We start from the raw sequence: 18172 nt of genomic DNA, 5'->3' as shown, positions 1-18172 counted from the left end.
TGGACAAAGCAGGGGTTTACTCTAAAGCTTCAGGGTTTCTTGTGTAGTTAGATTCAAGCTTACCATCTACCAATTTAAATAATGCAGGACAGTTAGAGAGGAGCAGAGCACAAAACTGTTAAGGAGAACTACATGACAGGTGCACAATAAAGATATACAGGGCTATATGCAGGATATGCCAGCTTTATTCAAACAAAAGCTTACAGTATGTGCTTATTAGGTGTATTTTTTTGTGTTTTTTAAACATAAATATACAAACAAGTCTTTATATACAACATTTTTAAGCACCAGCATATTTATTTGCAATAAATGCATCTTACTGTGCTTGCTTTCCCTCCTTGATGTATACAGTGTGTCTAATATCTGCTACATATATGTATTTCTTTGCTTCCTTACCCGCCTGCATTGAGGTATGCTCAGAATATAAAGCAGTGCATTCTGCTCCACTTTCCCCTCCCCCATACTTCATTTAACCCTTTCTTCTCCCTTCCGAGGAGGAAAACGTGTCCTTTTTCTTTGATCAGTTACATACACAATATACAAATTGTTTAGTTTTTAAAGGATTATACAAAGTATAGGTTTAGGTCATTTATTTTTTTTTTATAGCTAGCCATGAACATACAATTGAACAGGCAAGAATGGTGATGTTTGACCTAACCTGTAAATAAACAGCCCATGTATGTGTTATGCCCACTTGCTTGTCCAATTGATGTGTGTTCCAATACTCAAATAGACATGAGGAAAATCCAATAATACAATATTGCCTGCTCAGCACCTAGATTTCTCAAATCTAGCTATGCACATACACTATATTGCCAAAAGTATTGGGACACCTGCCTTTACATGCACATGAACTTTAATGGCATCCCAGTCTTAGTCCGTAGGATTCAATATTGAGTTGGCCCACCCTTTGCAGCTATAACAGCTTCAACTCTTCTGGGAAGGCTGTCCACAAGGTTTAGCCAAGTGTGTCTATGGGAATGTTTGATTATTCTTCCAGAAACACATTTGTGAGGTCAGGCACTGATTTTGGACGAGAAGGCCTGGTTCGCAGTCTCCACTGTAATTCATCCCAAAGGTATTCTATCGGGTTGAGGTCAGGACTCTGCAGGTCAGTCAAGTTCCTCCACCCCAGACTCGCTCATCCATGTCTTTATGGACCATCTTTATGATGCGCAGTCATGTTGGAACAGGAAGGGGCCATCCCCAAACTGTTCCCATAGAGTTGGCAGCATGAAATTGTCCAAAATGTCTTGGTATGCTGACGCCTTAAGAGTTCCCTTCACTAGAACAAAGGAGCCAAGCCCAACCCCTGAAAAACAACCCCACAACATAATCCTCCCTCCACCAAACTTTACACTTGGCACAATGTAGTCAGGCAAGTACTGTCCTGGCAACCGCCAAACCCAGACACGTCCATTAGATTGCCAGAGAAGCAAGATTCATCACTCCAGAGAACACGTCTCCACTGCTCTAGAATCCAGTGGCGGTGTGCTTTACACAACTGAATCCGACGCTTTGCATTACACTTGGTGATGTAAGGCTTGCATGCAGCTGCTTGGCCATGGAAACCCATTCCATGAAGCTCTCTATGCACTGTTGTGCTAATTTGAAGGCCACATGAAGTTTGGAGGTCTTTAACTATTGACTCTGCAGACAGTTGGTGACTTCTGGGCACTGTGCTTTAGCATGCACTGACCCTGCTCTGTCATTTCATGTGGCCTACCACTTCGTTGCTGTTGTTGTTCCCAGTTGCTTCCACTTTGTTATAATACCACTAACAGTTGACCGTGGAATATTTAGTAACAAGGAAATTTCACGGATGGACTTATTGCACAGGTGGCAACCTATCACAGTCTCACACTTGAATTCACTGAGCTCCTGAGAGTGACCCATTCTTTCACAAATGTTTGTAGAAGCAGTCTGCATGCCTAGGTGCTTGATTGTATACACCTGTGACCATGGAGGTGATTGGAACACCTGAATCCAGTGATTTGGAGGGGTGTCCTAATACTTTTGGCAATATAGTGTATATTGCCATGTTGGAGTGTAAACTTATATTAGGTAGAGTCTTTAATCTTTGCTATCTGCTCTCACTCAAACACACGATTGGAATATTGAAGATTACCTTAGAATCTGAGAAGGAGCACTCTCTTCTCTCACTAATAAACTACATGAACCAGCACAGCTGTTAAGACCCCTGCAGGATGAAGTCCTGTTATTTTAATAATTTGTTATACAGGAATCCATTGGCAGAAAGTATTATTTTACTGAAAGGATAGTTGATGCTTGGAATAGTATTATAGATTTCTGGCAGATGTAGTGAGTTGGTCAACAACAAGTGGATTCATACATGCTTGGGACAAACAAAGAACTATACTAAAAAAAAAAGTATAAATGATAAAAAGAGGGGGGCAGATTCAATTAGCCACTTGGCCTTTTTTCTGCCGTCACTCTTCTATGTTTCTATGTTTAGTTGTTTGAACGATGGTGTTCACACTAGTCAAATATGTGCCCCATACAAAATAAGCTTTGAATATCCCATAAAAGCCATCTCACTTTTCAGTTCAAAATATAAAGTGGTGTTTAGGTGTATTATGCGTTTATATTTTGGAACAAGAGTGTACTACAAATGTTACTGATTTATATGGAATTTAAACATTAGCCATGTGTAGGAGACATCATGGACTTTTAACCTCTTCCTGTCTGCTGTCTATAGACTGAAGCTGTACTGATGCAGGCTGACGTACCTGTACGTCAGCCCACATAGGCAATTCCTGCGCGGCTCACAGAACGCATACTTGGGAGCCTGGCAATTGGTATGTTGCCTGGACACAGCAGATTACACTAACGCTGTGCTTGGGTGTTCCAAGTGATCTCTGTGTCCAATCACAGCAATCACATAGTAAACTCTGGAAATGGAAACTAAAGATTTGTTCTCTCTGCTCTCCCTGTGAAAGCAGAGAGAACTGATGCAGCAGCCTGTGAGTGTACATGCAGCCTGTCAGGCTGCATGTACACTCACAGACTGCTGTGCCAGCCAGCTCCAGTGTCCCTGATCACTGCCCCACTGTAGGAACAATAAAGTGTGCAGACGGCACCTGAAACCTCTCCCAGTACTCACAATCATACCATTGTACACCATTTCAATGTCTTGATCATCGCCATACCAGCGTCCTGATCACTGCTATACGCCATACCAGCACACTGATCACTACCATATACCATACCGGGGCCCTGACCACCGCCATACCCCATACCAGCATCCTGATCAACGCCATACCAGCGTCCTGATCATCGTCATACCCCATACCAGTGTCCTGATCACCCCATATGCCATACCAGCGTTCTTGTCAGTGCCATACCCCATACCAATGTCTTGATCACTGCCATATGTCATACCAGCATCTGGCATTACAGGATCTCAGCTGATCAATTTTCAAATGTATATCCCATAGTTTGTAGACTCTAGCTTTCACACAGACTAAATAATATACTGTTTTGGGTTATTTTTACCCCAAAAATGTAGCCAAATACATTTTGGCCTAAATATATGAAGAAAAATTATTTATTTGCCAAATTGTATAACAAAAACTAAGCAAAAAAAATTTTTTTTTTTTAATTTTCGGTCTTTTTTCACTTATATAGCAAAAAATAAAAACCCAGTGGTGATTAAATACCACCAAAAGAAAGCTCTATTTTTCTCATCAGCAACTTGTAGATCTGTGTTATATTTTGGTATTGCATGTTGCAGCCTGTTTGCAGGAATGTAACACCCTATCTGCTCCATTAAACTTTTTTTCTATAAGGATAAAAAAAGCAAACCATATTTCACTCATATTTTTTTTCTATTAAAGGATAAGTTCACCTTAATTTTGTGCAAAAGGTAAACATATTGTTAAGTTTAGTGGGTTTACATTATATCTAAAGCCCAAGTCCCATCAAAATGTTCTGTTTTGAATATCGAATGGAAAGCGTTAACATTTCTGTAAGGTTTTTATTTCTGTCTATGAACCCATTTGGGAGATTTCCCCTCATATGCTATCCCTGTATGCCTGCACAAGAAATGGGGGTACTTTTGTAATTTGGATAGGAAGGCATAGAACAGCAGAAAAAAGTCCTTTCTTGTTACACTAAATTTGTGTTTCCCATTGCAGAGGTTTCCCATCCTGACAGATGACCTTTAAGTAAGGATCACAAATTGAGAGAGGTTAGACAACATTAAAGTGATATTTGGCCTGAACAGCTGTCCGTCTCATTCCAGAAAGGCCCTGCGGCATTGATCATGTACTGAAATGGAGAAAATGTGCAAGAATTAGAGGAAACTGTTAATTCTTAGTGGGATGTACAGTAGATAAAGGAAGATTAGAAATAGGGTATAGGTCTGTTTTATGCAATTGACTTCCAGGTCTTTTTCTGACACATTTATATACATGTAAAAATCAGTATTTTTTGCCATAAAATTTAGTTAGAACCTCCAAGTGTTATATATTTTTTAAAGCAGAGGCCCTAGAGAATAAAATAGTGGGTTTTGCAATTTTTTTTATGTCACGCTGTATTTGTGCAGCGGCTTTTCAAATGCAATTTTTTTGGGGAAAAATACACTTTTTTAAATTGTAATATTTTAAAAGAAACATAATACATAGCCCAATTTTTTTTGTAAAATATAACAAACATGTCACATTTTAGAATTGCGCATGGCGACAAACATAAATGTTACTATCCATAGGAGATGCTTTAAAAGCCCATACAGGTTACCTCTTTAGATTTACAGAGGAGGTCTAGTGCTAGAATTACTGCATGTGATCTGACGTTTGTGGTGATACCTCACATGTGTGGGACTCTCGCTGTTTGCATGCCTGCAGGACTAACGTGCACGATTGCCTTTGCCCATGAGCGCGGGGGGATGGGGCACTTTAATTTGTTATTTTATTAATTTATTTTGTTTTATTTTTGCACTGTTGCTTAATTTAAATTTTTTTTTAGTATGTAAACATCCTTGTGACAGCAATAGGCATGTGACAGGTACTCCTTATGGAGATCCCAGATCCCTCCTCTGCCCTTAAAAGCATTCAAAACACCAAGATAGGTATTTTTGAATGCTTTCAGTTTTTTGTTTTTTTTTAAATGGCGCAGTTGACATCCAGGTCAACCGGAAGTGATGTCAAGTCATCACTTCTGGGTTACCATAGCAGAGAGCCATGATCTCTTGTCGCTCGGGTTTCCTGCTGGGATAGGGGAGCCTAAGAGAGCCACCAGGGGGTGGAATCCCCTCCCACTGCTTGTAAAAGCAATCCAGCGGCTAGTTAGCCGCTAGGATTGATTTTACAAGAGAGACGACCGTCGGCTCTTAAAACCAGTTTCGGAGGTGATGCCTGGAGCTGTATCTTCTCAGTATAATTCCTTGAAGTCCAGGATACATCGCTGATCGGCAAATGGTTAAGCACATTCAGGGCTTTCATCAAAGCTCATATTTATGCACAAATTAGAAAATTGGCGCTAACTAAATCCAACATCATATGCAGATATAGCCATAAAAAACATAATGCATATCTAAACCTTAAAGCAAAAAAAATGTACATATTACAGGTTACCAGTCCTTAGATGTAGTGGTTACATGAATTTTCTTTCTTTCAGGCTTTTTTTTTTACCTTTATTTTCACTTGGTAACCTTGTGAATGATGCACTTTCTGTCCCTGTATGGCTACATTTCCTTCTCCACTCTTTGCATAGAGGAAGCCAAGGCTGCCTCCCAGGCTGGACTGCAAACATATCCATCTCCCAGGGAGGGGGATAATTGGGTTACTAGATAATGCAAATATGATAACATTGTTTTATGCTTTCAGGCCAACCCACAGGTAGTGGCAAGGGCACTGCATTTTTGGCCAGGTTAACATGTATTTCTGTACTTACTAAAAATGTTCTTAGCCTGAGAAGAGAAAACTAACGCACCTACCACATCTAAGGGTGCTGGCTGCAATATAGTACTTTATTATTTTGGGTTTAGATACACTTTAAAAAATATTCATATGTGTTGTATTTAGGGTAGAAGCTTTTCATACACACTGTTATTGTGATGCTTAAATTTGTTCTTTAGAGATGTTCCATAAGCCTAATAGAAGGAAATAATTGTTCTGCCTAAGGAAAAAAAAACACAATAGTAGTTGTAACTTGTCCAAAAGTTAGGTTCACCTTATTAAGAGTTATCCCAAACTTGTAAAGGATTGCATAGAATCTGCTAAATCAGTGGCATACTTGTATCTGAGCACAATCATCAACAGATACTTGTGTGATGTTTCACACCAGCCAACTATGATTGGGTTGAGGGCACCTTTGTTTTCTAAGATTTGTCTTAGGCATACGCTAAAAGTCTCATATACTTGAAATAAGAAGGGACACCTGCACAGTGAATGACTGCTGTTTTTTTGTAGATCGGATAACACTCCTGTCATTTTGTTGTTGGCACTGGATCTGAAAACACTGAAGAGCAGTCTTCAGAAAGGTATTTCCTTTTTGAGATTTCTATTCAGTGTTGATGTCTTGCCCTGTGGGCAATGATGGCATATATATATATATATATATATATATATATATATATATATAATGAATTTATTAATCAGTACTTACTTTTTTCATAAATGGGAATTTCTTATATAACGTAGCATAACCTGTGTAATGTGTATGTGGCGCTAATGTATTTTGTATGGTAGAGGTGCTGCTAACCCTCTGTTTTTTTTTTTCTGCTGTTGGAGTTAGTGTCAGGAATGGACTTGCCAATGGTGGTGGGACTCACCTGCCTTGTGGGCTGCAGTACCAGGGCTGGCCAGTGGGTGCTCTCAGCAACCAGAAGCTCACTCCTGCAATCAGCCATCACCTGAGGCTGATTGCAGGAGATGTATTTAAGGAATGCCCAGACCTGCAGTCAGTGCCTTGGTGTATGTTTCCCATGAGCCCCTGTACCTGCATCCTGTCTGCTTCCTGCCTGATTCCTGATTCTGCTTTGATCCTGACCCTGAATGAACTCTGCCTGTCCTGACCTCGGCTATTCCTGACCACTCTCCAGCCTGCTCCTTTGGTACCCTGTCTGCCTGATTGTTCCTGACCCGGCCCGTCTGACTATGCTCTGCCTACTCCTTTGTGTCTTGTCTGCCCGATGGTTCCTGACCCGGCCCGCCTGACCACTCCACCTCACCAGCCCTGACTGCTCTTGTCTGTGTACATTCCGTTATCAGTTGGAGGTTTGGTTTTGTGCGTTTATATTTGTGTATAACCTTTAATAAATTATATTGTTACACCATACTTGAGCCTGCGTTTCCCTGTGTCAGTTCACGCATCTCTGGTCTTCCCGGGAGCCCTGACAGTTAGTATGTGGATATATGTAGACTATCGTTCCCACCATGCTTTTATGTTGTGTAGCTACAAAGATGAAGTGCACTGTATATCGATATCTTTATATTAGTAGGGATAACCTTGGCAGTGTGTACATTTTCACTATTATATCTTAAATAGCACAGTACTGGCACGGGTATGATTACTGTTTAAAGGTTTGATGCACAGAGAGTATGGTCTTGCCAACTGTGTTCTGTTGTAGAGCTTGGATTCACACTACACTAGCTAGGCAATAGCAATGCAAAGAGGGAAGGGTATTGAACATAGGTAGTAAACCTTATCAGTCAATACATTTCAATTTACTAAAGTATTTATTCATTATATATGATATTACTAGCTAACATGTGCCTGTTTGTTGAATAGGCTGAATTTAGAAGGGCATGTAACTACAGTGGTGGCAAGCATAAAAGTTTGCATTCGTACAGCAGCAGCTTGCACTGAGGTGTGTGAAGTAGCAGATAATGGTGAATTGCAACAATGCTTTTAACAGGGGTTGTCAAATGTTGAGGTAATGTGCTCGTTATTGCAACACAATATTGTGAATAGGCACTAAAACATGTTTGCTAAGATCTCAAACATATCAAGGTCATGGTACAGCTAACAGCAGTTAGTCACATTCAGCTCATGGCTTATCCAATCCATGTCTTGGGTTCTGAAGTTAAGTGGCTTGGATAAGCTAGGAAACATCTTCAACATTACAGAGAATTAGTTCTTAAAGTTGCATGTCATTTTGGGAAGCCCTCTAATAATTTCTCATAGTCCACAAATCACATGCATTGGCTCTTACTATGCTTGTGCATTAGGGTGCCATTCCTAATGAATGACATCACAATGCATCACACAGAGTGCCATGTATTACTGTGTAAGTTAAAATACATGTTACCGCAACATATAAGTCTGAAGGGGGACTAACTATACTTGTATATAACTTCATAATCTCAATGATCCTTCCTCCCCGTGCTAACTAAACTCCATTGCACTTACTTTAGATCAGAGAGCAGTGCAGTCCAGGTGCCTACAACCTATTGGATGGTGCTCAGTTAAAGAAGCCTCTTTGCAGGCTTACAAGGCGGAAAACTGTTTTTTTATTTGAGTTTATGAGGAACTCAGTACCACTGGGCACTCTGCATCCTGCACTCTGACATTGCATTTCCCTGCTATAGCACCCCTACCACTGCACTCCCCTTCAACCCTTACACTAAACCTTCCTGTCTCACAGCACCCCTGACTTTGAAATTCTTTGCCTCCCAGCACCCCTGTCATTGAACCCCAACGCAGTAGATACTAGACCTTTCTGTCAACCATCACCCCCCCCCCCCCCGCCCCCGCCACCTAGCAACTCTGCCACTGCTTCTGCTGTACTTGGACCCTCTTATCACCTCAGCAGAGAAGAGGAGAGGCTGAGCTTCTCTAGGCCTGGAGCTTCTGTGTTCTCTGCCAACTTGGGGTTTGCTTGTTCCCTCCCTTTTGGTGACATCCTCCTACCAGTCCATCCCCCACAGTTATTACCTTTTGTACCATTAGTCCCTCCCTCTTAGATTGTAAGCTCCAAGGAGCAGGGCCCTCCTATCCCTCTTGTATTGTTGCTGTACTGTGTCCTGTTATATTGTAAAGCGCTGAGCAAACTGTTGTCACTATATAAATCCTGTATAATAATAATAATCACCATGCAGATCATCGCCAAGAAACTTGACAGATTTGCTTCAACTGCCTAGAGACCTGGGAGAGGACCCCCAAAACTGGGTGTCTCTTGGGATTACTGGCTGAAATGACAGCTATGCTCTTGGCAACTATGATCTGTGTCCATGAAGTCTCTCCTCAGGTTAAGGAGAGGTGCTGTGCTCATTGTGTTAACAGGGGAAGTGGGAAGAAGGCGCACACTGGCCTGAGAGGAAAAGGAGAGTCAAACACTGAAATCTTGTTATAAACTGGTAGAAATCTTCCAGCCATCATGTAGAAGTCCAACATCCAGATTTATTCTTTTAGTTCTTTTATTTTCATGGTGAGCATTTTATTGGAAGAAAACATTACTGAACCTTCTATAATATTCTTAATTCAAAATTATTCATGTAGTCTTTATATCATGTTATTTCTACAGCTTAGGAGTCTGGTTTTAAAAATGACTTTGCTTAAAGTTGTTGCTATATATTGAGTAAAACAAAGTGAAATAACTGGTAAGAAAACAAAATGTTTGCACCAGTGCTGTTACAGAGCAGTATGAGAAAGTTAATTTGTTGTAATATTTCAGGGGTTAAATGCCAGGCTCTCCTGATAACATGGCAGTCTGAAGGACGTGTTTGGATAAATGAATTTCCGCTCTTATGTGAGAGTTTATGTTTAGCGTGGGAATGCCAGACTCTGTTAGAGCTGCCACTTGGTGCACGGCCTACTGAGCCCGACAGGCAGAGTGAAAGAAATTGTACCTGCCTTAAATATTCTAGTACAGAGAATCCCTGTATATAGGCCATGGCCAAATATGGAGCTAGCATTAAATAACCTGGATTAATCCTGAGTGAAGGATCGGATCCAGTAATGTGCTTAGAGTACTTAGAACTGAGAAAGCAGAAATTAATGTCAGTGGAGGCTAAATGACCAAATCAACCGTCTGAGTTTCCTGCATCATTAATTGACCTACTTTAACAGCAGTCTATGAAAGACTCCATACATTTGGTATTGTAGAGTGTTAGCTATCTGGATTTATACACTGCTGAATAGGTACATTTCTTCCCACTTGTATGATAAAATGAAGCACTGGCAGCCATAATGGAATTGTGTGCTTCACTACAATAAACATTTGATGCACATGTTCAGTGGACTGTGTTTTCATAGCATTTCCTTATACAGTGATGCCTTGGTTTACGAATTTAATGCGTTCTCCGGGACGTTTCGTATTGCGAAAAATTCGTAAACCGAAACGCGGTTTTCCATAGGAATGAATTGAAAACCAATTACCAATCTGTTCCAGAGGTCAGAAAAAGGTAAAAAAAAAAAGTCTTTTATCTGTTCTAAACTCTTTATAAAGTGCACTTTAAAGGCATAAATACTATACAGGGACATGTTAAAAACATTTTCAGAATGGCTCCAAAACTTGATGCAAAAATTGCTCCAACACCTCCACACTCAACGTCACATGCTACCCACAGACTCCAGCATGCACGGGGGTGGCGCTATAAACCTCCCTGGCACAATGCATCCTGTGAAAACTTGCTTCGTATTGTGAAAAAAATTTGTAAACCAAGGCATTTTTTTCAATGGATTTTCATTCGTAAACCGAAAATTACGTTAACCAAGGCATTCGTAAACCAAGGTACCACTGTAGCTTGTTTGCAGTAAATGAAAGCACAGCACACAATCTCAGTGTCTAACTTGTTTTAGGTGTACGTGAATAAAAAAAGGAAAATATGTGACCGATGTTCTGTAACTGTGTAAAGATGCATATACTGTAGTGACTTGAACAAAGCATGGTTTTGGGTGTACGTGCTCTCTGAGCAGGTGTAGAACTGATTTTCTGGTGGGTTTTTCCCCCCCCACAAAAGGGCAATATTTCTTGCCTGCCAACGCTTCTCTCTGACTTCTCTCTGATAAGAGTGTGGGACACTGGTACAGGGAGAGGCAGTGCTACTAGAGACAGACTGCCTGTATAGCCCAAGCTTGGAAATTAGGTAGCCAGGAGCCTAAGCAAGTTCTGTTATATTGTTATGAGACTAAAACTCCTATGTGTATGGAATGTTTTGTAAAAAAAATGGGCAGAATGGCCTTCATGCAAAACCTCACACCAGATACATTTCTTTTCATTTTTAACTTCATACCAAAAATACTTGTGTGTATTAGACTTAACATTAGGTATAGCACAGTATATTTAAAGGATTTCTTGAGAAGGCATTGCAAAGAACAGTAGTGATGTACCAGAATCTGAAACCAACAGTAACGAGTTCAGATTTCATTGTTCATTCAGCAAGAACAATAAAAAAATATTTCTGGATGAATTATATAGTTTAATGGAATTTTCATGTCATTCTTCTTTGTTTCCAATAGTTTTGATTGTTTTAGGAGAACATAAAGTGTTACAATCAACCAAATAAAACAGAGCCCTGGATAAGGCGCGGTAGCAAATTATGAACAAAATACAGTGCGCAATGTTGTGAAATATTAATCAGTACACAATACATGATCCTGGAACCCCTTGTCGGTACATTTGTTTGATACATCCAAAAAGAGGCATAATCCAGATTCCTGTCAATATCACAGTAGAACATTCCAGAATTAAAGTAAAACTATAGGCAAAACTTTTTTTTTTCTTTTAATTTTGAATAGACTAAGGGAGGGTTATATGCCCTGTCATATTGTTTTGTTGCCATCTGTGTCTCAATGCAGAGATTTCCCTTCACTTCCTGTTCCATAACCAAACAGGAAGTGAGAGGAAATCCCTGCAAATTAAAGGAATTCCCTGGAGACCCCCCCAGGTTACTAAAACTAGTATCCCAATTGGAAGATTTTCCCTCTATTACTTTTCTGGGGACAACCAAAAATTTGGTGTTTTCTCTACTTTCATGTTCAATGATAATTGTAAACAGGACAAATAGAGCAAATCTCCCCAACGGGGGCAGAGACAGAAATAAAAACTGAGAGGTGTTGTAATCCCTTTCCACTCTATCCAAAACTAAAAAAAAGTTACATTTAGTTACAATTTAAACCACTACAATATTTATTGTTTAGAATGTTTAACTAATAGGAAACTACAGCCCTGATTTCAGTTCACACAAGAGTGCCTAATAAACTATGCCTATATAAGATTGGAAAGAAGAAGAGAAAAGAAGTGGGAGGGCAGAAGTAATGTGAAAAGGGTATGTGTGTGTCTGCTGGAGTCCCTCCAGAATTGGGCCCCTATGCCCCACCACCGTCTCTATATCAATATGTGCATTGCAGATATCGAAGCCAAGGGTCCCAGATCTTCTGAAATTTGATTATCTAGTACTGGCCAGTTTCCTGGGACTCTTAATCCGTGTGAGTTTACTATTGATGGCAGTCAGTTGAACTACTGCGGACTTCCACGCTTTGGCAATCATCTTTTTTGCCGGCAAGAATATTAAAGTGTCACGTACCTGAAAGGAGACTGAATTGACGAGGTCGGCCTCACTTGTGTCACTAGCCCTGACCCCGCTGAGGTTGGAACAGAGGGAGTCTAGGGACCAGGGGGACAAGAGCGCCAGTGTTGTTGCTTGCGGCTCTTGCAGATGATGGCCTGGAAAGGCAGTGTATCCTCTGATTAGAATACTGTAGTAGCAGACAGAGCAGGTTCTGGGTAATGCCTGATGTGCAGCAGAGCAAGTAGGTAGCTAGGACACAGAACAGGAGCAGGGTCAAAGGAAGCCAAGGTCATCAACAGTCGGGCAGCAAGGTACAGAATCAGTAGGAGAAGCCAAGGTCAGGAGCAGAGCCGAAGTCAGGAACCAGGAGCAGGAGAGTAATCAGAGTCGGGTCAGGAACAAGCCGGGTCAACACCAAAGGAATCGCACAGGAAACAAGCAGGACACTGGGGGAAGCTGAAGACCAGTCAGCACTGAATGAGCACCGAGGTACTCTTTAAATAGCCCGCCCAGCGCCGACAGTTGCGCCTGGGTCCTAGTGCCTGCCGTTCCATCATTGGTGACAGGCGCCTGGGTCCTAGTGCCCGTCTGCCTGTACGCCTTGTCGGGATCCTGCGCATGCGCAGATTCATGCGCTGCGGCGATCTTCTTGTTCCCTGACATAAAGTCTGCTTATGTTTAGGGACGTTTGCAATTTGCTCATTCAGGAGTACTGTGCTTGCATTTCTAGATATGTTGACATTTGTCATGGTGTGTATAAGTGTGAATATTCTAATCTAGAACCAAGGAACCTTGGGACAGGTCCACCATGTGTGGTACATGGCTCCCTTCCCTTCTACAACACAACACAAAGGGGTATGCCCGTAATATATCTTGGAGAGTCTTAAGGGGACCAGGTACAACCTGGAGAGGCCCTTATAATTTGCATCAACCAGAGTAATATTGAGAATGCCTTTATGTATTCTTTCCACCCACTTTGTCCAGTCACCCGCCGATATCTCCTTACCTCGGCCTGCTTCCCTTTCTAATTGATGCCATGTCATTCTTCCTAACGTGAAAAAGTTAGCCTTACATATGACTTTTTATAATCACCTTTGTATCTGGTAGGCATTTTAGTGGTTTCCTGGGTACCAGATATGGCTTGAGCTATTAGAACTACTTTGCAGCTTTGTATGCTTTGAACTAAATTGAGATAAAAAGAACCTGTTAGAACAGAAATAAGGGCGCTACCATGGATGACTTGTTTTTGAAGAAGCAGGCTTTGGGGCTCATTCTTATCTTGCCTTTACTGTCTGTTGGTCATTGAGCCTGAATAAGTATGTATGGATCTATTGCTTACCATCTGATGAGTGTATGTTCACTGACCCACCAACTGTTGAACAAAGGATTAGGATGACAATCCCAAGTTACACATCCTCAAAAAACAAGTCAGCAATGTTTCTGCTCTGACAGGTCCCTTGTAAGTAGTTATAACTTCAAGTGTGATATAAGCTACATAATATCTATAACTTGATTTACCTATAACGAGTTTTTCCATTTTTTTTTTTTTTTTTTTTAGTTTTCAGGATTTCATTAGGAATAGGGGTAATTAGATTCAGGCGCAGATCTACTATATATTTTCCAATTCAATGCCGACTTTCTGTAGTCCTATAAAAGAAAATGATAAATTCTTGTTGACTCTTAGTTTGCAAGGAGCAATAGGGCATACATCAGCTTTACATTTCAGGTGTCTGTGTTGTGATCCAGGAATGGTACATATACAGAGGGTAAAATGAGTATTGAACATGTCATCATTTTTCTAGGTAAACATATTTCTAAAGGTACTATTGACATGGAATTTTTACCATATGTCGGTAACAACCCAGGCAGTCCATACATACAAAGAAACCAAAACAAATACATTCAGAAATTAAGTTGTGTAATAAAATGGAATGACATAGGTAAAAAGTATTGAACACACAAACTGAAATTTATTTAATACTTTGTACAAAATCCTTTGTTGGTAATGACAGCTTCAAGATGCCTCCTGTATGGAGAAACTAGTCGCATGCATTGCTCAGGTGTGATTTTAGCCCATTCTTCCACACAGTCTTCAAATCTTGAGGGTTCCATGGGCATCTTCTATGAACTCTGCTCTTTAGTTCTTTCCATAAATTTTCTATTGGATTCAAGTCAGGTGATTGGCTGGGCCATTCTAGCAGATTTATTTTCTTTCTTTGAAACCAAATGAGAGTTTCCTTGGCTTTGTGTTTGGGATCATTATCTTGTTGAAATGTCCACCCTCATTTCATTTCATCTTCATCATCCTGGTAGATGGCAGCAGATTTTTATCAAGAATGTCTTGGTACATTTTTCTATTCATCCTCCCTTCAATGAACTGCAGTTTGCTAGTACCATATACTGAAAAACAGCCCTACACCATGATGTTCCACCTCCAAACTTCACTGTTGGTATGGTGTTTTTGGGGTGATGTGCAGTGCCATTTGACCTCCAAACATGCATAGGTGTATTATGGCATCCAAAGAGTTCAACTTTGGTCTCATCTGACGAGACTGTATTCCTCCAGTATTTCACAGGCTTGTCTAAATGTTGTGCAGCGAACTTTAAATGAGCTTCAACATGCTTTTTCTTCAGCAATATAGTCTTGCGTGGTGAGCGTGCATACAGGCCATGGTGGTTGAGTGAATTATTTATTGTTTTCTTTGAAACAATTGTACCTGCTAATTCCAGGTCTTTCTGAAGCTCTCCACAAGTGTCCTTGGCTCTTGGACAACTCTTCTAAATAATTATTTTTACTCGACTGTCAGAAATCTTGCAAGGAACACCTGGTTGTGGCCGGTTTATAGTGAAATTATGTTCTTTCCACTTTCGGATTAGGGCTCCAACAGTGGTCACTGGGACAATCAGAAGTTTAGAAATCCTTCTGTAACCAATGTCATCAGTATTGCAACAATAAGGTTGCGAAGGTCTTGAGAGAACGTTTTGCTTTTTTTGCTTTTACCCATCATGATATGTTTCTTGTGTGACACCTTGGTAATGAGACACCTTTTTATAGGCCATCAGTTGAGACTGAACCAGCTGATATTAATTTGCACTGACGAGGCATTATTTCTTTCTAATTACTGATAGATTTAAGCTGGCATGACAATTTCACCGTAGCTTTCCATGCCTTTTTGCACCTCCTTTTCTTCATGTGTTCAATTCTTTTTCCCTGTGCCATTCCATTTTATTACACATAACTTAATTTCTGAACTTATTTCTTTTGGTTTCTTTGTATGTATGGACTGCATGGGTTGTTGCCGACATACGGTGAAATTGTCATGCCAGTAGCACCTTTACAAATATATTTACCTAGAAAAATGAAGTGTTCAATACCTATTTTACCTTCTATAGATAGGTGAAAATGTTATTGCAAGCTCTTTTGCATAACATATAATACAATATTTTGGTTTTGGATAGTGGTCCTTAACGTAATTCTGTAATATGTGTTAGTAGTTATGGCTCAGTCAGTCAGTTTCTCTAGCTTTGGTACATAATATTGAGACTGAGCAAACACATTTTTGTAACATGTTGATATACTATACCAGTCAATACATAATTTTTGAAAAGATGCATTTCCATTGACCATAGAAAAAGTGAAAAACAATAGTAAGAATAACTCGTTTTTTTGGCATACTGGTGACCAGGCTCCTGGGATTTGTCTTACATGCTCCAGGTATAGGACTTTTAGCAGTTTCCCTGCCCCAGCCTTTTTTTTATGGCATTCTACAGTAGCCTGAGACGTCCTTAAAGGTTTAGATGGAAAGGGTATTTTAAGAATGTGTTTGTAGTTGAATTCATTAGTAGTTTGCTGACTTGCATTATTGAGAACTGATGGTACAACACATATGCATACCGTAGCCCAATTCCATATTCACAATATAGTGGTTATATTGACAAAAAATGTCTATATTTTGAAAGCATAACATCTGCCATTTTGTAAGTAGCTTCGTTAGGTAGTATATACAACAACTAATGAAAGAGACATAAAATACCATCAGGCATCATTCACATTAGGGCGTTTCAAATCGTGATTCTGCTCTCGATTTGAAACACCCTAGTGTCAATGGAACATGGTATAATAAATTAAATTCTCATAAGTAAAATTGAAAAGGGCAGTTCATAACAACACCTGCATAAATGCTTTGCATGATCTGAGTTTGACTCAACAGAACTGAAAGTCTGATCGTGAAATAGAATTTCCACTCTCAATAATTTCATGTGAACTTCTCCTTTTCATCCCTTGATGTACATTTGTGTCCTTTTTACAGAGCATGTATCTACATACCACACTTTAATTTGCAAACATTTACTTCCTATTGCAGATAAACGAGTTTTGTAAGGTAAAACATTGAAAAGAAATTAATTTGTTGCTGTCAGTGTAGTCCTATAATCTGAATTGACGACTGACCTTATGCATGTGAGTAGCTCACACCTGTATTAATGAGAAACATTCTAAAATATGTTAATGCCTTATTCTAATCATTTTTTACTGACACTGTACTAATGGCACAGGGGAGGAAGGGGTTAACATTTGGGTGCAATGAAAGGTTTAACTGTGTGATGAGAGTGTTTTACTAGGGAGTAGGGGTCTGTGCGTCACTGTAAGCATACTAATCGGGATGGCTGTGCTCAGCCATCCTGATCAGTGTGCCCAAACTTACAGGGAGGAGGGCTGCATTGTAAACAATGCAGCCCTCCTCCCTGTCGGTGTTTGCCGGTAATCACCGGCCAGGACCTGGTGATTGACACCCGCAACCACGATCGGCGGCACAGGTAAGGCAGGCACGCGCCCCCTACCCAGAAATGCAAACCTACGTATATATACGTGATTTTGCGCAGCGGAGCCACACTGCCACAGTAAAAGTACTGTGGGCGGTAAACAGTTAAAGTGTAACTGTACTTTTTTGTGAAAAAACAAACCCCTCTGAGTGATGAATATATATTGCAAGGATTTTAACAAACTTTACAGCAGATTCCTCTTTTGTTGCTCTGAAGAAATAACTGTGTTTGTTTTGTATGTTCTCTGCAAACTGATTCTGAATGGAAGAGATTGGTTCATTATACTCAGCTGGACATACTCAGTGTTCTAATGAGAAAATCCGCAGGGTCTGCATCCCTGGAAGTATTTAACCCTTGGGGAATATCTCACCAAAACTGAAATGGCTATTGCAGGGGTGCCTAAAGTTTGACCTAGTTCAGACTTCTTGGAAAATCAGTGAGCCAATTATATAAGTAGGAAATTACATATCTGGGGACATTCTGTACACCAACAGTGTAAAGAATACCACCAGGTTGCCTTATTGCTTTGAATTTTACAGAAAATCACAGTTTGAAATAGGTAATTTTAATAACAATAAATGATATGTCTTGTGTAGCAATTGAATATGCGTTATTATTAGATTGCTAGATCAAATGATTCCTCTTGTATTGATTTGTATTGTAACTCTACTGTCTGCCCTCGTGTGGTAAAGTGCTGTGCTAACTGTTGGAGCTATTTAAATCCTGTATGATGATAATTGTTTTTGCTGGGCTTTTTTTCCCACAAAAGTGGAGTTACCCTTTAGGCTAGGTTCACACCTATGCAGTTTGTGTTTGATCCATTTCTGCAGTGCTTTTGCAATTTTGCACATGCGTTTTTGCCGTGTTTTTGATAT

At 40.1% G+C, this 18172-nt stretch overlaps 1 protein-coding gene across 3 annotated transcripts in view; it reads left to right on the top strand.

Moving 5' to 3' along the window:
- TNK2 (tyrosine kinase non receptor 2) overlaps positions 1–18172 on the top strand; it is a 288277-nt gene that overhangs the window by 139394 nt on the left and 130711 nt on the right. The window lies entirely within an intron of this gene.

The sequence above is a fragment of the Staurois parvus genome, unplaced genomic scaffold (assembly GCF_062004578.1).
Source record: "Staurois parvus isolate SC_StPar_1 unplaced genomic scaffold, SC_StPar_1.0 ptg000235l, whole genome shotgun sequence".
NCBI lineage: Eukaryota > Metazoa > Chordata > Amphibia > Anura > Ranidae > Staurois > Staurois parvus.
Note: the sequence above shows the minus strand (reverse complement) of the source record. Positions and strands in the feature narration are given on the sequence as shown.